The sequence below is a fragment of the Chelonia mydas genome, chromosome 7, assembly GCF_015237465.2.
Source record: "Chelonia mydas isolate rCheMyd1 chromosome 7, rCheMyd1.pri.v2, whole genome shotgun sequence".
NCBI classification, from domain to species: Eukaryota; Metazoa; Chordata; order Testudines; family Cheloniidae; genus Chelonia; species Chelonia mydas.
In genome coordinates, this window is record NC_057853.1 from 75,794,454 (window position 1) to 75,818,560 (window position 24,107).

Below are 24,107 nucleotides of genomic sequence, written 5' to 3' on the forward strand. Positions count from 1 at the left end.
CAATGCACCTAAATGATGGCAGGAATAACCCAATAGACCTGCGTAATCATTGGAATATTTAGCACTTGGAAGGGTTTGTGATGGCTGACTTTAGGTCAATCATGTTACCAGGCTCAGGGCTACGTTGTGCACTTACACGCTGTGCAAACCCCGCAACGAAAGTCAGTGGACAATTTTGCCTGTAATGTCCAGTACAGTAACTCCTCGCTTAACATTGTAGTTATGTCCCTGAAAAATGTGACTTTAAGCAAAATGATGTTAAGCAAATCCACCTTCCCCATAAGAATTAATGTAAACTGGGGGAGGAGGGGGGGGAAAGGTTCCAAGGAAATTTTTTTCACCACACACACACACACACAAAGTTTTAAACAAACAATTTAATACTGTAAACAGCAATGATGATTGTGAAGCTTGGTTGAGGTGGTGAAGTCAGAGAGTGGGATATTTCTTAGGGGATGTCTCATTGCTAAATGATGAACTAGCAATTGGCTGAGCCCTCAAGGGCTAACTCGTTGTTAATGTAGCCTCACACTCTACAAGGCAGCACGAATGGAGGGAGGGAAGACAGCATGGCAGGTGCCCCATCCACCACCCCCTGCTCCCCGCCCCTGACTGCCCCCTGCCATCCCACCCAACCCCCCCCATTCCTGACTGCCCACCCAGAACCCCTACTCCATCCAACCACCCCTTCTCCCTGTCCCCTGATTGCCCCGGAACCCCTGCCCGACTGTCCCCCGCCACCCCATCCAACCCCCCCCTTTCCTTCCTGACTGACCCCCAGGACCCCAGCCCCCATTCAACCCCCCTGTTCCCCGTCCTCTGACCGCCCCCACCCCATCCACACCCCTGCCCCCTGACCACCCCCTCGAACTCTCCTGCCTTCTATCCAACCCCCCCTGCTCCCTGCCCGCTTACCACGCTGCCTGGAGCGCCAGTGGCTGGCGGTGCTATAGCCGCACAGCACAGAGCACTGGGTCAGGCCGTGGCTCTGCAGCTGCGCCGCGCCAGGAGCTCGCAGCCCCCCAGCCCAGAGCATTGTGCCGGCGGCGCAATGAGCTGAGGCTGCGCAGGATGGGGAAACAGTGAGGGAGGGACTGGGGGCTAGCCTCCCAGGCCAGGAGCTCAGGGGCCGAGCAGGAGGGTCCCGTGGGCCAGATGTGGCCCGTGGGCCATAGTTTGCCCACCTCTGTACTATTGTGGTGGATCTCAACCTTTCCAGACTACTGTACCCCTTTCAGGAGTCTGATTTGACTTGCTTAATCCCAAGTTTCATCTCACTTAAAAACTACTTGCTTACAAAATCAGACAAATATACAAAAGTGCCACAGCACACTACTACTGAAAAATTTATTTTCTAATTTTTACCATACAATTCAAAAATAAATCAATTAAAATATAGTACTTAAAGCAGTATAAACAAGTCATTGTCTGTATGCAATTTTAGTTTGTACTGACTCTGCTAGTGATTTTTATGTAGCCTGTTGTAAAACTTGGCAAATATTTAGATGAGTTGATCTACCCCCTGGAAGACTTCTGTGTACCCCCGGGGCATCTAGTGTACCCATGGTTGAGAACCATTGTACTATAGCGAAGCTGGGGTATTAACATGGCAGGAGTTTTACAAAACTCACTGAGGTGGGGCTAATTTCTCTTGAGATATCTATTTCTTTTTATATTAGTACTTTGCTGTATCCCTATAGGACCCTGTGACAATTTGGGGAATCTACCTCTGTAAAATTTATGAATTCCAGTTTGAGATCATGCATATATATTTCCTTAACTACAAACTCAATTTTGAATGAGGAGCTTATCTGCTTGTCTTTTTACCTCCATGTTTGACTGAAACTACAAGGGATAGTAAAAAACAATGAGGAGTCCTTGTGGCACCTTAGAGACTAACACATTTATTTGGGCATAAGCTTTTGTGGGCTAAAACCCACTTCAGAAGATGCATGGAGTGAAAACTAAAGTAAGCAGTATATACAGTAACTCCTCACTTAACATTGTAGTTATGTTCCTGAAAAATGTGACTTTAAGCGAAACAAACAATGTTAAGCAAATCCAATTTCCCCATAAGAATTAAAGTAAGTACGGGGGGGTCAGGTTCCAGGCAAATTTTTTTTCACCAGACAAAAAACTATATATATCTCAAACACACACACAGTCTAAGTTTTAAACAAACAATTTAATACTGTACACAGCAATGATGATTGTGAAGCTTGGTTGAGGTGGTGAAGTTAGAGGGTGGGATATTTCTTAGGGGATGTCTTATTGCTAAATGATGAACTAGCAATTGGCTGAGCCCTCAAGGGTTAACTCGTTGTTAATGTAGCCTCACACTCTACAAGGCAGCACAAATGGAGGGAGTGGAGACAGCATGGCAGACAGAGATACACACCCTGTGTGTGGGAGAGAGAGAGAGAGCGCAAGCGAGCGAGGTGCATTGCGCCTTTAAAAAAAATCAGGAAGTTGAGACAGCAGCTGCGGCCAGCAGTATCTCTCCATCCTGAGCCCTGTCCTTTCCCCACCCTGCTCTATGAAGGGGTAAGCGGGGAGCAGGTATGGGGGAGGAGGACACCCTGACATTAGCCCCCTTCTTCCCCCTTCCCTGCACAGCAAGCAGGAGGCTCCCGGGAGCAGCTCCAAGACAGAGGGCAGGAGCAGCACATGGCAGTGGGGAGAAGGGCAGTTGAACTGCCAGCAACTGGTAGCCTGCTGGGCGGCTGCTGCACAGGGAACTTAGGGGAGCGGGGAGCTGCTGGTCCACCCTGGTTCCAAGCCCCCACCAGCTCGCTGCAACGGGCTGCTCTTCCTGCAAGCAGTGGACAAAGCAGGTGGCTGCCAAACAACGTTATAAGGGAGCATTGCAGAACTTTAAATGAGCATGTTTCCTAATTGATCAGCAACTTAACAAAGAAACAAAGTCAACCGGGATGACTTTAAGTGAGGAGTTACTGTATATACAGCACATGAAAAGATGGGACCTACCAACTGGGGGGGTCAGTGCTAACGAGGCTAATTCATTTGAGGTGGAAGTGGCCTATTCTCAACAGCTGACAAGAAGGTGCAAGTATCAGCAGAGGGAAAATTACTTTTTGTAGTGACCCATCCACTCCCAGTCTTTATTAAGGCCTAATTTGATGGTGTCCAGTTTGCAAATTAATTCCAGTTCTGGAGTTTCTCACTGAAGTCTGTTTTTGAAGTTTTTTTGTTGAAGAGCTGCCACTTTTAAGTCTGTTATTGAGTGTCCAGGGAGACTGAAGTGCTCTCCTACTGGTTTTTGAATGTTACAGTTATTGATGTCTGATTTGTGTCCATTTATTCTTTTGCGTAGAGACTGTCCAGTTTAGCCAATGTACATGGCAGAGGGGCACTGCTGGCACATCATGGCATATATCACATTGGTAGATATGCAGGTGAACGAGCCCCTGATGGTGTGGCTGATGTGGTTAGGTCCTATGATGGTGTCTCTTGAATAAATATGTGGACAAAGTTGGCAATGGGGTTTGTTGTAGGGATTGGTTCCTGGGTTAGTGTTTTTGTTGTGTGGTGTGTAGTTGCTAGTGAGTATTTGCTTCAGGCTGGGGGGCTGTCTGTAAGCGAGGACTGGCCTGTCTCCCAAGGTCTGTGAGAGTGAGGGATCGTCCTTCAGGATAGGTTGTAGATCCTTGATGATGCGCCAGAGAGGTTTTAGTTGGGGGCTCTAGGTGACGGCTGGTGGCGTTCTGTTATTTTCTTTGTTGGGCCTGTCCTGTAGTAGGTACCCTTCTGGCTCTGGGTACCCTTCTGGCTCTGTCCATCTGTTTCTTCATTTCACCAGGCAGGTATTGTAGTTTTTAAAATGCTTGATAGAGATCTTGTAGGTGTTTGTCTCTGTCTGAGGGACTGGAGGAAATGTGGTTGTATCTTAGAGCTTGGTTGTAGACAATGGATCATGTGGTGTGGTCTGGATGAAAGCTGGAGGCATGTAGGTAAGTATAGTGGTCAGTAGGTTTCCGGTATAGGGTGGTATTTATGTGACCATCGCTTATTTGCATTGTAGTGTCCAGAAAGTGGATCTCTTATGTGGACTGGTCCAGGCTGAGGTTGATGGTGGGGTGGAAATTGTTGAAATCCTGGTGGAATTCCTCAAGGACCAACTTCTCATGGGTCCAGATGTTGAAGATTTGATCAACGTAGCACAAGTAGAGTAGGGGGGCTAGGGGATGAAAGCTGAGGAAGCATTGTTCTACGTCAGCCATAAAAATGTTGGCATACCACAAGGACTCCTCCTTGTTTTTGCTGATACAGACTAACACGGCTACCACTCTGAAACCTACAAGGGATAGTGACACTGTGCTAACAATGGAAGGCTGTTAAACCTTGATGGTCCTCTATTCACACAGAAGCACCCTTGGACAAAGAGTTGGCTACCACTCAGAAGAAACAGTTAGCCAGGTGATCTGGTACCTAAGCAACAGATCACTTCTGGAAGACTCTGATCACCCAAGGAGGTGATTACGTGACAAAGTGGAGCAGAGGCCCTTGCCTCACTCCACACAAAATGGCTGGAGGAGAAACGATGTCCACCTGATAACCTTTAATTCTGTGGTTAGAGCTCTTACACCAGATGTGGGAAACCCAGGTTCAATTCCCCCCTCTCTGCCAGATGTGGAGAAGGGATATGAACAGGGGTCTCCCACCTCTCAGGAGAGTGATCTAACCACTGAGCCACGGGATATTCTGATGTGGTGCTCCCTCAATCTCTCCAGCTGAAACTGTTGCACTCCATATAAAGAAAGAGTGACTGGAGCAGGGGGACTAGATCCTGGGTCTCCCCCTCTCTGCTATGTGCACTGGACTATAAATCATTTCCATTCTGGGATCCAAACACAGTACCCTGAAGCAGCAAAAGGAACTTTACCAGAGCTAGTAGAGGGCCCCAAGTTGATTTTCCCCCCCAAAATATTTACTATCATGGGGAACTCCGCTATATGAATTCACTCAGTTCACCAAATAAGCATTTTAAAAAAGTTAATAGGCCCATTTCTGCATCCCTAGCATGAGTGCAATTCCTGATGAGGTTACTGGCAATTTGCACGTTCAATGACTGCAGAACCAGGCATACAGGAAGTGCAGAAAATATAAAGCAGAAACTAACCAATTCTCTTTCCATGGGTAATACTGTATGTCCACCAGCATCCCTCTCCCCCCGGCAATGTAACTCACATTTAATATGCTCTGTTCTACTAATCTTTATACTGAAAATAGTCCATGCTCGTTTTCCAGACCTCACACTATTTGGCAGGATTCTCCCCAAAAGCCTTTTTCCTAGAAAGAGTTCTGAACCTGATAAATATCTGAGAGCTTGCTGAACAAAGTAATTTCCACCTCAGGCTGAGTGGTTGGCTTTGATTCAGCTGAATGTCCAGGAATTGTACACAAGCTGAGGATGAAGAGAGCCATTGAGAAGACTTTGGCGTCACTTTGTAGTTCTCTCTGTAACCATATGTAGAACTTCAAGGATATTGTTGTTTAATAAGTACTTGTGTAAGGCCTGCTCCAAAGACACAGCTGGTGTTTTGACCAGCGAAAGTCAAGTCTGAACTCTCAGCGTGTCTACCCTGCACCAGTTCAATAACTGGACACTTCTTTAGTCTGGATGTTTGCTGCCAGGCTAGGTAGACAAACTGCCATAATGTTAACCTAATAATCAGTTTATAGCGGTACCTCTCCCCAGACCAGGCTCTGCCAGATCAGACACCAAATAATCTGTGCCGTGCAAGCCCCTCATGGCAGCCTCCAGCTGTTGTCACAGCAACCCACAACAGACTCCACAGACACAGCAGGACAAAACCACCCTTCAGTCCCTAGGCTGCTTAGCAAGCTACAGTTCATGTGCCAAGTGCAAGCAGGTGTTGCCCGCACTGCACCCCTCTGCCTATGCTTGGCACCTTCACTGGCGCGCTGGCCCTGGCGGGAAAGCGAGCCCCGCCGAGCCCTTCCTGCTCAACAGCAGGACCCTCTGCTATGGGGCAGCGCCTCCTCTTCAAGCTGCCCGGAGGCCGTGCACCTGCGGGGGGCTCCCTCCCGGCGCCGGCCTGCCCCCGCCCCAGCCGGCTGCCGTGGGCAGGCTCAGGGAGCGACGAAGAGCGAGCCAGCCCTGCAGCCGAGGCTCCGTTACGCCGAGCCAGCCAGGGCTGTGCCCGCGCACGCTGGGGCGGGCGGCCGGGGAGGCTCCGCGTGCCGAGAAGTTTAGGGGAACCGCGCACGGGGCGACTCGGCACCTACCCGGGAGGGGCCGCGCTGCCTCGCCGCCCGCAGGCTGGGCAGGGGGGACGGACGGACCCAGCGGCGGCTGTTCCTCAGGCGGGGCGCGCAGGGCGAGGGGCCACCGCGGCGTTGCAAGGAGGCAGCATGGCGCTGTCGCGCCCCTTTGTACCGCTGCTGCTGTCCGGCCAGGGCGCGCGCCGCTTCCCGCCCCGCTCCTCCCTCCCCAGCCCGCCCCACGAGGAGGCTGAGGCAGGAGCGAAGCTCCTCGCTCCGCGGCGGGAGCCGCTGCCACTCTCCTCCTGGTGACGTCTGTCCCCTCCGTGCTATTTATAGCGGAGCATTGGATTTCATTCATGAAAACAGGGCCGGGTGTCTGTGTGTAAGGGAGGAGGGAGGCTGGAGGCGCTCCCGAGACCAAGTGCCTGCAGCCAGGGCCACCACCGGGCACAGCAGCCCCTCAACTCCCGGGCGCCTGCACCCACACCACCGAGCAACAGCCGGCACCCCGCCCCCGGAGGGCACCCCGCAAAGAACGGGGGCACCCCAGGCTCGCCTGGGTGCTGCAAGCACGGATCGTTGTACAGCCGCATCTCGCAACCAGCGCACGCACAACTGCACAGCCAGTTCCAGCTTAGTAAACCCGCAACACCGCTGATTGTGCAGGCTCTAGTCTGTGTAACACCGCCCCTGTGAGCGCTGCACGCGCCCCTCCTTCTTAAATACAAGGAGGTGATCTTGTTTATAGTTTTATGCCCCGGTTCCTTACTAACCAGGGGAGGTCGCGCTATGTCCTTTCCTCACACGTGAGTTGAAAAGGTCAAGTATTGTCAGGCACAAACACGTAAGTAAAAAAAAGAGTACAAGACCCCGTGCTCTTTAGACCGGCCCTAGCTCTCACCCGATCATTTCATAGCAGTGCTCACCCTGTCTTAGTATTTGAATTTACCAGTATCGGGTGCGATGTTTTGGCCACATCTCTCCCCTTTAATTTTTATTAACACGTCACTTCTGCATTAAAAGTCTACAGTAAATTGTTCGCACTGTTAGCCCCAGCATATTAGAGAGCCAAGGTAGAGGAGATGAAAAACAAAAGCTTTTGAACTACACAGAGCTCCCTGTAGCTTAAAGTTTGTCTTTCACTAGACAGAGGTTGGTCCAAAGAAAGATAATACCTCACCCACTTTGTCTCTATAGTAAAGCGGTTAGTTTAAATTTGAGGCTTTCTATTCAAATGAATAATACAAATGTAGGGCTGGAAGTGACCTCTTAAGGTCATCTAGTCCATTTCCAGTCCAGAAGGAGGACCAAATACACCTCTAAATGAGGCAATGTAATGAACTCAGGAAGACCCTGTTAATGGGAAATGATTGCCGTTACAAAACTAAGAGGCACCATGCTAACATGTGGCCCTCACACCTAATAGCTAATCATTTGCCCTCCACAAGCATGCAGCTAACGTTTTCCCCTAGTAACAGGCATATGCACAACTATTGTGGCTAAATAACACTTTCTCTATGTTGATGCAAATTTTACTAGAGGGAAGGAGACAATCTATTATAGCAAATTGGAGATTAATAGAAATGGAGCACCCTCTAATAATGATACAATCAGTTTTAGAGAACAGCTTCTAAACTCCTTTTACAAAGACTCTTCACCTTAATAGATTAACAATACCTGCATTTGGCTTTAGTCAACTACATTTTTCAAATGCTCAGAAGCCAAACTCACATTAACCAGGTCAGGCTATAATACTTTTGGACAGAGCACAGTTATGTCAAGCAGCTTTATAGTCTGCAATTCCATACCACAGGAGGCTGTAGTCCTAACCTAGAATGAAATGTTACAAATATTAATTATGTATTTACTGAAGGCTTGTCTACACATGGAGTTATTCAGGAATCACCACTGTGATTTAATTTCACACACTAAAACTTTCAAGTGTAGACAAGCCCCAACTCAGTACCTGACACAAATAGTAAAGAAAGATCCTTGTGAATTAAAAAGAGGTCTAAATACTACATACGATCTTACAGATCTAAACAAATATAATGGACTTGCAGTCAACTCCAAATGGTAAATCATGAGTCATAATAAAATAAATCTCATTTTTAAACCAATTTCATGATTTTTTAACTAAATTTTTGCCTTTGAGTAATAGGGTTTACATTTGCAACCTTTTCTCTGCAAATGTAAGGGCTAGACAGTTACTCGTTTGAAATAAAATCTGAAGTTATCACATAGTCATACTATTCTGGGAGCTGGGACTTGAAGAAAAAACACTGAGGCCCCGATCCATGAAGGGACTTTGGTGTTGCAGTGCTGAGCATTGCAGCACTTAACTTTTAGGTGCCTAGAAAAATCACAGGAAAAACACTGCAATCCATAAAGTCTGGGTATAGGAGCTGAGGTGCCTAACTATGAATGGGGAAGAGATACATGCCTTGGACTGCAATCTACAAAGCCAACATATGAGGTGGGGAACCACCTAACCTAGCCTACAGCAGATGCCATCCAGACGGGAGTGTGCTAAACTCCAACCCTCTCATGGAGATAGGTGCCTACCTTTGCTTGTGATCCACAAACTTGGGGAAGATTGGCATTCGACCACCTAAGTTGTGTGTAGGGGCCAAAATGAAGAGCTCCCTTATAACCTTTAGCCTACTGGGTAGGGTACTCACCCAGGATGCAAGACACCCGCTCTTCAAATCCCGCCTTCTTCTGAAGAAGAGAAGGGATTTGAACAGGGCTGTGCCACCTCTCAGGTGAATGCCCTAATCACTTGGCCTCAGAGTCATACTAACTCTTTCACTGTCCCAATTATTTAATTATTCAATTATTGAAGTATTAAAGTGAAACAACTTCAATAGGAGAGATTGAGGGGAGCCCACCTCAGAATGTTCCAAAGCCTAGGAGCACTCACCTGAGAGGTGGCAGAGCCCTGTTCAAATCCCTTCTCCCCCTCAGGAAAACAGTGGGGGGAAATCTGTTCTACATCTTAGATGTCTGTTCAGAAATACGAGGGGTATGGGGAATGAACAGGAAGTCTTAGTACATGAGCAAAATTACTTAACTGGCATCACAGAGACTTGGTGGGATAAATCTCATGACCAGAATATTGGTATAAGTGGGGTACAGCTTATTCAGGAAGGACAGACAGAAAAAAAGGGAGGAGCATTTTATATTAAGAATGTCTACACTTGTTCTGAGGTCCAGAGGAAGTGAGAGACAAACACATTGAAAATCTCTGGGTGAAAATTAAAAAAAAAAAAAAACCACCAAAAATACCAGTAATGTCATGGTAAGGGGGTCTAATATAGGAGGAGGTGGTTGATGAGGCATTTCTAGAACAAACAACAGAAATATCCAAAACACAAGACCTGGTAGTAATGATAGGGACTTTAACTCGCAGACACTGTTGGAAAAGTAACATGGCAAAACACAAAATGTCTAACAAGTTCCTGGAATGTGGTAGGGACAACTTCTTGTTTGAGAAGACGAAGCAAGTAACCAGGGGAACAGCCATTTTAGACTTGATTCTGACTAACAGAGAGGAATTGGTTGTGAATCTAAAAGTGGAAGAGAATGTGAATGGAAGTGATCACAAAATAATAGATTTCGTGATTCTAAGGAAAGGAAGGAGTGAGACTTGCAAAATAAGGACAATGGACTTCAGAAAAAGCAGACTAAAACTCAGAACTGGTAGGTACAGTCCCACGGGAAGAAAAGAGAATATCACTTGTGAAATTCACTGCTGCTCAGTATTGTAAGAGTTGAAATTCCTGTGAATACAAGGAGCATCTGCAGTGAAGTTAACAAAGATAAAAATGACAACGTGCTTCTGTGCATAAACATCAGAACTGGGAATTTTCCCTTTTGTTACTATGTGGTACGATTAGCCAGTGCATTATATGGGGTTTTCATCTCCCTTTGATAAATCTGGAATAAAGCCAGTGTGGTAGGCATGATACTGGATTAGGTGGACCATTGGTCTGATCAATCTTACCTTATGGGTGACCCCCATTTACTCTCTAACACCTATTCCCCACAGGCAGGGCTAGTTCTTGGGGTGGGCACACAAGGCAGTAGGCCTGGATATCAGTTTCCAGGAGATGCAATAGCAGTGTGGTGTACTGTTTTGTTTTGTTTTTCTCTTCATTGTGATTGCCCAAATGTTTCTGCTCTCTAATTGCCCTCCCCCCCGCCCCTTTTTTTTAAAGCTAGGGTATGGGGAGGTGCTGAAAACCTTTTCCACCCTGGCTGGTGAAACTGCTTGGGCTGCTCCTGCCCACAGTCTTGAGCAAAAAGTGACTAAGATAGAAAGGAACAGCTGACAAAAGAAAACCCTGGCTATTGGTTAAAACACTCCGAGGTTATCACCGCTGGAATCAATGTGAGCCTTGGTCCTGTCAGCAGGTTAGATATCAGGATGTAGGTCTGCAGTGCTCAGTGGCGGTGTCCTAATGGCTGAACTGTGACTGAAGCACCTACCCATTCTAACGGAGATTAATTTTGGAGCCGTTTGTAAGCTTGTTATGATGCCCTCCTAGAGGCATAAGGGGAAATAAAAGCCATTTATAAGGCACTAGAGCAGAGCCAGCTTTGACTGAATGTAACCATATGAGGTATTGGTAGGGATACTGTTTTGCTTTCTTGGAAAAAGATAAGGAATTTGTGAGCCGCAAGCTCCCCGACTTCCCCGTTCCTGCTACATCAAACTCTTATTGCAGCAATGGGGACCAAATATGTAAGTACTTCTGTGGCTGTGAAGTAGCTGCACATTTCTCTGTAATGCTGTGGTTTTTTGTATAATCATCTGAAGTGACTATTACCATTCAATACTGCATAAAAACATTATTCCATCACAACTGGATAACTGCTTATCATACATGTCAATGGACGGCCTCTACAACTGAGCAAAAAATAAAATTCCAGGACAGCAGGAGTCCCTAATGAAGTCACTACAAGTTTAGTCTTTCAGTGAATCCTAATGTACAGTATTTACATTGAACATTCAGACTTTCATATGACAGCACTGTTTTATCATAAACTGAGCAGCATACTTTTTGAGGAGGTAGAATGGGACTCAAACATTATACTGAACAGTTTCTAGGCCCTGAGCCAACAAAGCATATAAATAACTTTAAGAGCACAAGTAGTCTCATTGAGTTCACATGCTTAAACACACGTGCTTAAGTGCTTTGCTGGATTGCAGGTCTAGATATTAGTGGTAGATGGTTTATTAGGTTTTTTGGGGGGGTGGGGGCAGAGATTCCATAAGTACATATAGTCCCAAAAGGCTAGGTATTGGACTGAGCTTCATATTTAACTCCAGAGCCTGATTCTACCAAATTTTTATAGACTTCCAAAACAGCGCTCATTGTACATTGCCACAAGTGTGAAAGTGCCATAATTCCTTCAGTATGCACTTGTAACAGGCTGTTAAGAAGTCAAATGATCTGTCCAGGCACCATTATCTTACCAGAATAAATACTGATTTTCAGAGAATTGAAGGTTTGAATGCACGCCCACAGAGAATTCCAATTGTCTGCAAAGGATTTTTTGGTAAAGTATACAGTTCCCATTCAAACAACTTTTTAAAAATATCATCCTATGTGGAAAGCTCTGTAAATATTTCCCAATATCTCTTTTGTGACTTTGGTGCTAAATGTAAACTCTTTGAGGCCATGGAGTTCTTTGGGCAATTAAAAATCCCAAGAATTTCAGGTACACCTGAGTTATGCATGGCACGTAGAGTGAGGGGGGAAGGTGGCTTTCCATAACCTTTTTGCCCCTCCCAGATCTGGGGGGCCAGTTTAGCCCAAGGCTGCTCTCATTTGCATTGGCTGGAAGGGCCCATCCTTAGGGCCCATCCTAACAACACAGAATCACTGGAACACAGTGCACTCTGGCCACGCCCTCTCCTCTACTGCTCATGCTTTCTTTGCACTCTTGACATGCCTTCCATGCCAAGGGGCAGGGCTAGAAGCAGGTGGCATAGAACTAGCCATGCAGGCATAATGCCACCCAGAGATAAAAGCAGGTGGTTGATAAGAGGGGACCACAAGGATTTAGCCCACCATCTTTGTCAGCGGCAAAACTCTTCAAGGAAACAAATATCCTCATTCTCTGTCTGGCAACAGTGAGACTGGTTTATGCTGCCAAACTCCAAGGCACTGGTGCTCCTTCATGAATCATAAGGGACTCCACCAATGCTAATTATTATTCATGCTACAGAGCATCTTACCAACCAGAAAGTCTGTAGTGCTAACTTGATGCCACTAGGAAATCAGGATCTCCTCATCTTTATCACACATCTGGCTGGCATTTATCACTGATTCCTCCTATTTGGTTAACAGAAAACATCCATCTGCTTGGGCCCCAGCCCCCTCCACTAACCCTACCTCCAGTTCTGGACACCTCAGAGGGCCTGAGATTACAACTTCAAAGTGAAGGATGGGTTGGGGTCCCTCTTTTCCCAGTACCAGGAGGCCATGGGGAAGAGATCTTCCGGTAAAAGCCCTGAAAAAGTCAGTCTAAATTACAAGAGTTCTACAAGCCATGCTAACTTCATGTGCATGGAAACAGTATGTTTTGGGAGCGTGCTAAGAAGTTAAAATAAATTTACCTGCAAGTTCTGTCTAATATAGATAAAAGTCGAGATTCTGTGCTCCGCCTCAGTCTCATAATGATCGAATGTACCTACTGGGTTAACTGAAACCCACTCTCAGTGAAGATGATGGAATGAGATGCCTGTGAACATATTAGAATGATATGCAGCTACATATATCTCTAGGTTGTGATACTTAAGGACTTCATCATCATACTGTATATGTGATATACATAGCTTCAGCCAACTGCCGGTTTGTCAATTAAATAATCAGGCTGTTAAATATTTTAAATGAGCTGCGTAATTTTACTTACTTTTTTTTTTTTTTTTTTGCAATTTGGCATTGAGGCTTTAACTATGTGGGTACATCAAAATCATTATTAACTACATCTCTTCTTCCTGTGTTCAGGTAGTAGGTTGATATATTCTCCATTAGACTTTACCCATTAAAAAAATTATAAAGAGAATGAAAGCCCTGGATTTTGTTTAAATGTGTTTAATATATGTGTTTACATACATCCTTCAAGACTTTTCCTACCAATACACCTTTTGTATCAATTGGTTTGTATTTAGAACTCTGTCTTTCCTACAGCAAATGCTTACACATTCACAGTTAGCCTTCTTTGCAAAACAGTTCTGTATTGCATGCAGTCTGAATTTTCTCCTTTATTGGAGTCATAAGGACAGAGCTCAGCATCTGATCTAAGGACACTGTTTTTATTCAGTGACGTCAATAGCTACTCTAAACTGATTACAAAATGAAGTAACCTGGTTAGATACAGTTGTATCCATTGTCCGAGTATAACATGAAATTCTTCAATGATCAGAGACATCAAAATGTGTGATACATACAATGTCTTTTCCATTTATGCCAAGCTGCATAAATGGAAAAGACACTCTGAAAGAATAGTACATTTTGCAATTTATGGATTAGTAATTACCATATTATTTTTAGGAATTACTCAGTAAATTCTAAATAGAGTCCAAGATTGTGATGACTTGATTTAGAATTCAATAGTTCCTCAGACTCATACCGGAATTGTAGTATCAATGACACAAAGTACCACTGTTTTCCACTGAAGAGACTTTCATATTCCTTTCCACTGGTTTTCCATTCCAATCACCACATTATCTTGATAAGGGAGACTATTGGAGCTATAGTTTATACTTAGAATGTGCATGCTGCAGTTTTGAACCTGTAGCAAAGGGTTGTGCTTTAATAAAGCTTTAAAATGTTAGTCTATTCACCTCTAGCATGCCAGCTTTGAATTTTTTCTTATTTAAAAAACAGCTTTTAAAGGTGGGGCACTACATCCTCATTCCTCTTACTCACATCTTTTATGCCATCAGAACTTCTCCTGCCATCTATGCTTCTACATTCCAGTTCTTAAGTACCCCCTACTGTTTTATTTCTAAATAAAGACTGGGATTCAAAGTAAGCCTGAGACTGTATTATGAGTAGGGCTTGCCAGGCAAGGGCTAAGTAGTTAGCCCTGGAAAGTCCACCCCATACAGAACTGGCAGATTTAACCACTTACCCAGGGCCCAAATGTCAGGTCTGTACATTGGGGCATTCTTACTTGCCCCAGTCCCATTTATTTCTGAGGGGGTTGCACAACCTGCTGCCAAGAAGGAAGTGGAGTAGTTTAAAGTGGTCCAAGTGAGTATAAACTAGGAAGAACAGAATGAATTAAGCAAAAGACATTTTTGGCTGAATATCAGGAACAGCAAGAGGAACAGCTGAATCCATTATGTAATAGTCTCCCAAGGGAAGCAATGGAAGAGCCATTGTTCATCTCATTTAAAAACTAGACTGGATAAAGCACTGGAGAGAATACACTGTATGACCTAGTCTTGCATTAGTATTGGGCGTTTTGGGTAACAGGCAGTGGTGAGCTGGAGCCGGTTCGCACCGGTTCGTGCGAACCGGTTGTTAAATTTTGAAACAGTTTTAGAACCGGTTGTTAACCTGCTTCCCTGCAGGGGGTGCTGAGGCCTTGATGGGCTCCTGCGGGGAAGTGATGCAATTCCTCCTCCGGCCTCTGGGGGCGCTGCGCTGCGGGAGCCATGTGGGTCCTGGGCACGAGCCCTGTTGCTGCTGCTACTCCCCTGGCCCTGGGGCTCCCGATGCTGCCTGGTGGGTCCCCGGCTGCTCTGCTGGGCCTGGACTGCATCCTGCTGCTTGGGCTGCTCTGAGCCGCTTTGCCCATGAGTATCCACCACCCTGCCTGCAGCCAGCCCCTGTCTCCAGCCACCCCCTGCCCTGCCTGCAGCCAGCCCCTACTGCACCCCTGGTACCCCCTGCCCATACCAGCCCGTCTCCAGCCACCCCCGCACCCCCTGCCTGCAGCCAGCCCCCTGCCTGCAGCCAGCCCCCTGCCTGCAGCCAGCCCCTGTCACTCCCCCTGCCCTGCCTGCAAAAAGACCCCAAAATCAGGGCTGTCCCTAAAAAATCAGGACATCTGGTCACCCTAGCATACCCCCGGGGACCCACACATGTCAAACAGAGCTCATTTCTAGTTCAGGCCCATCTTTTTAAACAAGAACTTTAGGCTCGGTTAACATACATCTGTATTTTCCCGGACAGGTCATGCTTTTTGGTTCTTAAATCGCTGTCCGGGAGGAATTTTTAAATTTTAAAAATTCCTCCTGGGGAAAATACGGACGTATGGTAACCCTGTTGGTACAAAAAATACATACTGGGGCACATCCCTTAAATCAGAACTTTTATAGGGAACCAGTTGTTAAGATTTTGGCAGCTCATCACTGGTAACAGGTGAGCATTGTCTTTAATTTCTATTATTTTTTAAGTGATTAAGATGGAGACCATGCTGTACTAAATCAATTGTCCATCTGCGATATATCATAATAAAATACTATTTATCTTACACTGCACTATTACTTGATAATTCAAATATCTTCAGTTTTTAAACTGCAAAACACCACACTTGTATATTTTGTAATTATTAAACAAAATCTTTAGTATCACAGTTAAAAATTTCTGTGTTCATGCCATGGCCATTTAGTACGTAAAGCATGACACTGGATGATTGCAAGCATCATTAGTTGATGGATCACGTTAGTTCAAGTTCTGAGTAACAAGCATCAGGTTAGTTTGAGTGTTTTCCACTCAAACATTTGTCATTTTGCCATTTGCCTGGGAGCAATGTTGAAAGTGGTTCCACCAAAGCATAGGGAGGCCATTCTAAATTTTCCAAGGGATGTCTATTGTATTTGTTTTCAACAGTTTCAGTGATTTTCATTGTGTGAGAATGTCAGATTGTGTTAATTTTTATTACTGTATTGTGAAATAAAAAACTGTTGGAATACTGTATGCCTTATTACATTAACTAAAAATAAGTCTAATAATATGCTTAACACAATAATTGAAGTTTGCCAGCATGAGAAGAATTAAATTAATTTCACAGAACTTTTTTCTTTTACCCAGTCTGTCTTTCAGCACTGTTCTTGTCCAGGGAATGATGTGTACAGCACTGATGCATTATAATAATTCTCTATTACCATTTCACAGGAAAACATGCACTTCTAATGGCTACATACATGTGAAATTATGATCCCAGTGACAATTTCTTACTCAGGCAGAATTTCCACTGACTTTGTATCTAAACTGTTATCCATTCATCTATCCCATATGTAATGCTGGTAAGAAATAGCATTTATCATATACTTTTTTACCATCTACCCTAAACTTTGTTCACTCATCCATCTCTGTCAGGATCTCTTCTAAACATTCCACATTTCTAAGCAATTTCTAATAGGTGTCTTCTTAAAGAAAAGAACAACAAAGAACAATCTCTTAGAGAAGCACTTCCTTCTCCTTTGACATCCTTTATGTGGGCTGTCCCCACATAATTACACTAGCCAGGGGTGCTGGTAGGTCAAAATTCAACTCCATACCAGTGGCAAGTTTAAAGGGCTGATATCTTGGTATCACTTTGGGCTGGAATTGGGAGTTTTTATATTACTGGAAAGGAGGAGCTTCCCAGTGGGCAACACAGTCCTTCTTCTAGCCCTTGATTCAAGATGTTGTGCTTTAAAACAACAATATTATGACTGGAAAAGCTCTTTCAGATAATTTTTTAGAGATAAGAAAATGAGTGAATTTTAAGTCTTCTTCAGACCTGCATACATGAATGCCTCATACTAAGAGAGCCTAGCTTTACAGGTAGATGGATATGAAATACTGTCAATACAAGATTTAAAAACTGAAATATTTCTTGAAAAGTGTTCCTAGTAAAGTGTGTGTGCATGTATGCACACATGGATCTAGATAGTAATCTCTCTATACATTCCATATACATATACATGTAGAAATCTCTACATGTACATCCTGCCCAGGACTTGCTAGTATTCTGGTGCTGTATACAGATCACTAGCACAAATCTCCCATAGAACTCTTTATATGAAAGGGAGGGAGGTGGGAGTGAATGGTCTGTGAAAACTAATTTTGTGGGCTCTGTAACATTATTTAAAAGTAAGATGTGGGGAAATATTAACTTAAAATCAAGGATGCCATCTTTTATGGCAAACATAATGTATTGTTATGCTGGAAAATGTTCACGGATGCCATCAAGTGGGTTGTTGATCTATAGGCCAGCTGAAAGCCGATGGGTAGCCTCGCTACCCTTCTTTTCAATCTAAATGGACGAAGCAATTAAGCCCATTAATGGGGAGAGATAGTAGGAGACAACTGAAGCTACTGCCCAAGGCAATTGACTGCAAGACAAAGCTTTAGCAGGGCTAAACTGTGTGGTTTAAGGTGTTTCCCTGGGACTGCTGCAAATGCAGGGACTAAGGGTATGTCTACACTTGTAGAGTTTTTGCGCTGTGATGGGGAACTGCTGAAAGTAAAGCGCTGGTTTGTGTACTCACTCAATTCCTCAGGCGTAAGAGAGAGTGTTTACACTACTAGCACTTCCATCGCCGATGAGAGCAGCGCTGTAGGGCAGCTATCCCACAGTGCAGCTCTCTCGATAGGTCTTGTGGGAAGGGGGGCGGGGTGAGCAGAAGGCATTCTGGATCCCTGCTAAGTGCGCCCTGCTGCCCTGCTTCATGTCCCAGCAGCCCCATTACTTCCTTGTTTCTTTCATGGTATTTTTAAACAAAAAAACAAAAAAACAACCCTGCTGTCTGGCTGCTCTCTCCGCCACATCCACAAACAAAGGGAAAGGGAGCTTCAAACTTCCCGGGGTTTACAGGGGGAGGGGCAGACGTCCGTTTATCTTGCGTCAGAGCAGCCGAGATGCTGGCCAGAGTGGTCACTTTTGGAACTATGGGATATCCTTCAGAGGCCAAAAGGAATTTACACTGGTAGAACGTGTCTTCACTTTCACAAGAGCGCAAAAAGAACAGCAATAAGAGCTATATGCCTCTCGTGAAGGTGGTTTTCTTTTTGTGGTGAAACTTCTGAATTTCACTGCAAAAAGTCGTTAACAATTATAGATGCTCCCGCAGTTTTAGTGCAAAAAAAAAAAAAAGGGGGGGGGGGGGGGGCTTTTTGCGCTTTAAATGGTAAGTGTAAACATAGCCTAAGATTGCTTGGCAAGCTGTATGTGTGTGAGAGGAAAAAGACAGCAAGAGAAACCAATCATGAGCTCCTTGTGGCACAGGACTCACTGGAAAGGCAGACTTGGAAGTTGTGAATAAAAACAACTGCACCTAAGAAATGCCTAACTTGTACCAATTTCTTCTCCTCATGGAAGCAAGGCTCCAAATAGTAGCTTACCACTCAGGCCAAAGGGACAACAGCATGAAAGAAAAACTGCTCAAGCCAATTGGTAAGGTCAGACAAGTTTTAGGTGTCTAGATCTGATTTTAATTTAAGGCAGCTGGTTATAGCGTATTGTCAAGTCAGCTATTCTACAGCTACTGTATATACATCTAAATCAGGGTCTTAAAATACAGACTTAGTCCTGAGCTTATGAAGTAGGGATCTGACATACAGCCAATGTGGTGGAAGTGCTGTGTACCTGTAATAAAACTCGGAGCTGTGGAGATGGTTGGGGAGCTCATGCAAATGACTTACTTTATTCTGAGCCATTCTTGCACCTGTGGCATGAGCTGTAGAGGTTATTACATTCTTGGGGCTGCAGTAATACCCATGGAACTGCTGCAGGAAGAGAGGAGGAGACTAGGGTGGGTTTCTAAGTTCCCTGCACACAGAATGTACCTTGTGCGCACATGGTCTTCCTCCCCTTCTGATAACTGGGTAATAATTACTGGAAAGGGTACAGTTTCTCTCCCACATTGATGCTGCCATTTTGTAGTCATCAGCCAAGTGCATTTCTCTTCCACTGTGCACATATATGTAGTCCCCCAGCTTACTGACAGCTGGGTGAAGACCCCGTTGCTCTGTAGTGCTGCCTTCATCATCATCTCAAAAGTGGGGGAAATGCAGATTAGGCAAGTGACTGAGTTTGAGAAGTACACTGCTACTTTGTGCATGTGGATGGCTGGGGTGTGGGGGCAGGGCTGGGAAAGGAAAGAGAGTTATCCATAGTTGGGTAGCTCCATCCTTAGCTCCACATTATTTAAGGCATGAAGCGTTACTGCAGCAACTATAGTCTATTTAATTGTGTACTTAGGGACCTTTAACCAAATCACAATAAGTGCTCTAGCACCATTGCTCCTTTACTAATCAGTCCTTGGAAGTCACACTGACACATTACTGTGTATTATGCTAGTTATTTACTCCTAAAGTTACAGAATTTATAAAAATAAGCCCATTACAGTAGTCTCCAAGTTCAGTATAAAAAACCCCCAAAAGTAAACCAAAAATAAGTTAGCTACATTGAAAATATTTTTTAAAAAATACTCTTAATAGCGCCATCTGCCCCACACCTGCGGGCAAAAATGCCAGAGAACAGGTATGTTTTATAATGTGTTTTAAAAAAAAAAAAATCTCAAGAATGTCACTAGGTGCTTTTCTTTACAAAAAAGATATTTGGACAAAAAATGCAAACAGCTAATAGTAGTAATTGCCTGCAAAATTTTACTAAGCTATATTTGAGTCACAAGAGCAAACCAAACGCTCTCCTTCCCCCCCACCCCCCGGCCCCCCACCACTCTCTGACTTAAAATACTTGAAATGCATTTATTTTTCACATTAGGTTTCTAGCTGCAATTCATGTCTGTGGCTGAAACACTATTGTACTGTTATTGTAAGAGAAATTTTGATAGTCCTTTATAGTGTTGCTAGTGGAAACCACTATTGTAAACACACAAAGAAAGGGGGATTAAAGGAGTCAAATTCATCCCTGGTGTATTTCCAGTGGAGACAGTGTTGTTGCCCCACAGATAAATTTGGTCCAGTGTCACTTTCCAAAGAGGACTGAAAAGGATTTATTGAAATGTTTCCATGGATTCCTCTTTATTTAGGGCCAAATTCTGCATAGAAATGTGCGTGCATGTGACACAGCCAGGAAGACGGATCTCCGATCGAAGACCCAAGCCTGGGGTGTGTCACTATTGCGAGGAACCTGTGAAATCACAAGAACTGCAACAAGTGGCAGTATGAGAGGGCCACAGGACTGCAGCAAAGAATGTGAGCTATCTTCCTTTCAGACTGAAGAGAAATTGAAGGAAGCAATCAAGCATGCATGTGTGGCTGTAAGTCTTGAGTTGGACTTTTCAGGAGGTGCCATCCAGGTGAAAGCTATGAGCATCTGATTCTGGGCTCTTTTGGAGGTATGCCCAGCCTCTGGAATAAATGGTTAAGTCTGGGACCAAGGAGAAATGAGTCATGCCAGCCAAGCAATGTAAACCTAGACTTTCAGGGATCTCCATTAACTGTGTGCTCCTCTTATTGTGAGTACCAAACTTGAGATTGCTAGTGTCTCATTTTTACAAGTGTTGAGTACTAACAATTCCAGTTAAAAATCAATGAGAGCTCTGGATATACTGTACCTTGGGGAGGGGGGGGTGGGGAATCTCAGCTGCTGGGTGTCTTGAGTTGGGCTTCCAGTTATTCAGATACTCAGAGTTAGTGGGACACTTAAAACTTGTAACCTTAGTCTCTCAGTGCCTCAGTTCCACATGTTTCAGAGTGGTAGCCATGTTAGTCTATATCAGCAAAAACAACGAGGAGTCCTTTGGGGTTAGTCTTGTTCCCCTACCTATCAGTGGTGTTGTGAAGGTAAAATTCAGTCTTGTTTGTGAGCTCAGATACTACAAGCATCATAGAAAAACCCATGAAGAAGTTAATTCTGTATTCAGTGCAGGGTTTGGATAGCCTGCAGTAAGGAAGGCCTGGGGCTATCCATCCAATGATGGGCATAAAAGAAAAATACTGAACAACTTCACAAGCTGTCCTGTACACATAAGGAGGCAAAGGTCCCATATAACATAGAATGTGATCACGTGATTAAAGACTACATCATAATGCATGCCTGCAAAGGGCCAGAAATAAGGTTGCACAAAAAACCATTGTTCTGATATTTCCTGACTTGAATTTGTATTTCTAATGTTCTGTACAAAATGTAATATTTGAGATATGCTCTACAAACAGTAAAATCCAAAGATATGAATGAGCAAATGGACTATTTCTGCTCTCTGAGAGACAAGCAGTTCATGAGAATATACTGCTTAAATATTCTTCTGCATTTTGTGCAGCTAACCAAGGAGTCCTTTCAAGACAGAAAATGAGGATGGAGTGGAGAACCCAGCCATGAGTATGTATCTAGTAAGGTCCTTTGAGCCGCAGAAGAATTTTATAGGAAGGAAGAAATTACTACAAATTACGTCTCCCTTGCAGCACTATAATAACTAACTTTGTATTATTAGTTGAACCATTTGCCTTAATTTACCTTGATAACTAATTCCATAACATTGAGAAGGCTCTTATGATATTTTAATAATAATTCATACTATCATGTTATACATATATAAAAAAATACATATTGTTTGCAGGAACTTCAAAACATACAGTAAGACTATTACAGATTTATATTTTCTAACTATAAAAGTGTCACCACGGATGTGCTGGGAGGGGCTTTAAGGTTAGATTTTAGCTACTGATTTGAGAGTTGAGCCAATGCATATTGATGACAATGAAAAGAATTCCATTTCCTTTAGTAGGCCCTGAATCAGGCCCTGAATGCTGGATTTCCCTGCTTCTGGTAGAGTGCACCTTGAGGGTGGCCAGGTGTCTGGTTTTCAACCAGAATGTCGAGTTGAAAACGGGACCTGACAGTGTTCAGTCAGATCTACTGGTCAGACACCCACAGTCCGATTACTGCCAGTGGGGAGGCACTGGGTCATCACTGGCCCCAGCGCCTACTCAGACGGGGCTCTCTACCTGCCTCCTACCTGTGTCGGGTGGCTGCAGCTCCTAGCCCTGGCAAAGCAGGCAAGTCCCTTCTGACCTGGAAGGGGCGTAGAGGAGTAGATGGGGGAGGAGCCTTGGGGGAAGAGGTGGGGAAGGGGCGGGGCCTGAGAGGGGAAAGGCAGGGTAGGAGAGGTTCTGGCACTCCTGCTGGAGTGTCCAGTTTTTAAATATTACCGGGTTGGCAACCCTATATTGCTTCATCATTTCTGCCAGAGACCATTTATTCCTAGGGCTCATAAAAATACTGAAAAGCAGTTTTTTTTGCCTTGGGAACACATCAAGTGTTATGTGTGTCTGTGTAAAATGTCATGAAGGTAATAACCTCCAGACACATTCCTGTGCTGGATGCCCTGTGGAGGTTTTTCACTTACAAAAAAAGTGATATAAATACATAACAAAGTTAATTTTCTTGGTTCTATTGCACAGAATTCTTTTACAGTCTTTTATGAATTCAAATATTTTCCCTCCTGATATGTTTTAGTAATGTATATTCTATTCATATCTGTTGTGCTCAAATATACAATAGAATGATGATTTAAATCTCTTTATTACTATGTATTTGTTTATTCTTTCTGAACATAACAAATTGAGAGGACTTAGGGATTGAAAATGATCTCGTTTTTTAAGTTTTGGGAACAGAAGAGGGTGGTTTTGGTTGACTAGCTCAGAGACTATATAAACACAGAGTGAATGTGCCAACTACTGGCTCAGTGTGCAAATGATCCCTATTCAGGAACGTATCTTGTGCTGAAGAGCATTAATCTGCTCGTGTGTGCTGGCTGGCTCCCCTCCCCCCAACCTCTCTGACAGATTGTTCATGGCTAGAAGCACACATCTGTACAGGGAGGAGTGGCTGCATCAGGGGGCATGTGTGGATTTAGATACCATGCTTGTCCTGACCCTGGTGCCCTCCCCATCACATGCCTCTGCAGATTTTTGCAAGGAAGCAAGTATTTCAGTGGACAACCCCACCCTGCACTACTTTCAAAAATGGGACTTAGGACCTTTGGAAAATTTTACCCTAGGTCAAAAGCCACTCAATTTGGGAAGCTGTTTATTGTGCTAACTTCACAATAATGCAGAACTCTTACCTATTTTTTTTTTTCATTTAATGAAGAATTTAGAATGATACCAGTTTCTGATTTTTTTTTTTAAACTGAAAGAATGATTGATTCTGGGTTTTTTTGTTTTTTTTTCCCTCCAGTTAAACTTTTCAGTATAAGCAGCTTTCCAACATAGGATCTATCTGTGTTTAAGACATCTGAACAAGGATTTGCTGGACCTAAATCTAATTGTAACAGACAGTGATAAATGAAATGAGAAGTTACTTTTTTCTAGTAACAAGTCTATACTCACCTCACCAGAAGAGAAAAGTGTGTTCATATCCATTGTAAGAGCTTGGTCAAAAGTGAACTTGTGTTAAGACAACTTTTCCTGTGTTTCTTTACTGTAGTTCCCCTAGGAAAAAAACAAATGCCATAACTTTTACCATGATCACACTAAAATAATAATATTCATATACTATACCAATAACCTTTCTTATGGTTAATTTTATCTTAGAAAAATGTCTGGTCACTCCTCTAGGTGAATAAACAGTCTTTCAAACACATTCAGTACTACAGGTTGACCCAATGTTAATGTTAAAGCACTTTAACCACTCACTCCACCTGCTCTGAATAAACCAGGGGTAAACAGATGGGCTTTGGAATGTGACTTGAGGGTTAACACACTCAAGCTCTGTTGAAACAAATTTGTCTTCTGTGGGAACTAAGTAATGAAGTGAGCATCTAGACTCTGGAGTATATGTTTCTCTGGATTTGCCTCTGGAATATTTATTGATATTAAAGCACTAAGAAGAGGCTAGACAATGTAAATTAGTGACATTACATTGCATTTCTAAAT

General features: G+C 44.0%; 1 protein-coding gene across 3 annotated transcripts in view; it reads right to left on the reverse strand.

The window, feature by feature from the left end:
* The window catches only part of RHOBTB1 (Rho related BTB domain containing 1), an 83,022-nt gene that overhangs the window by 51,785 nt on the left and 7,130 nt on the right, over positions 1–24,107 (reverse strand). The window contains exon 2 of one of the 3 annotated variants that reach the window (XM_043551730.1): positions 23,562–23,663. The gene's annotated coding sequence lies outside the window, so the exon portion shown is untranslated. Of the gene's footprint in view, positions 1–6,270; positions 6,634–8,814; positions 8,935–23,561; positions 23,664–24,107 lie in introns of those variants that run through there. The other 2 variants (XM_043551729.1, XM_037905555.2) reach the window with 2 other exon arrangements.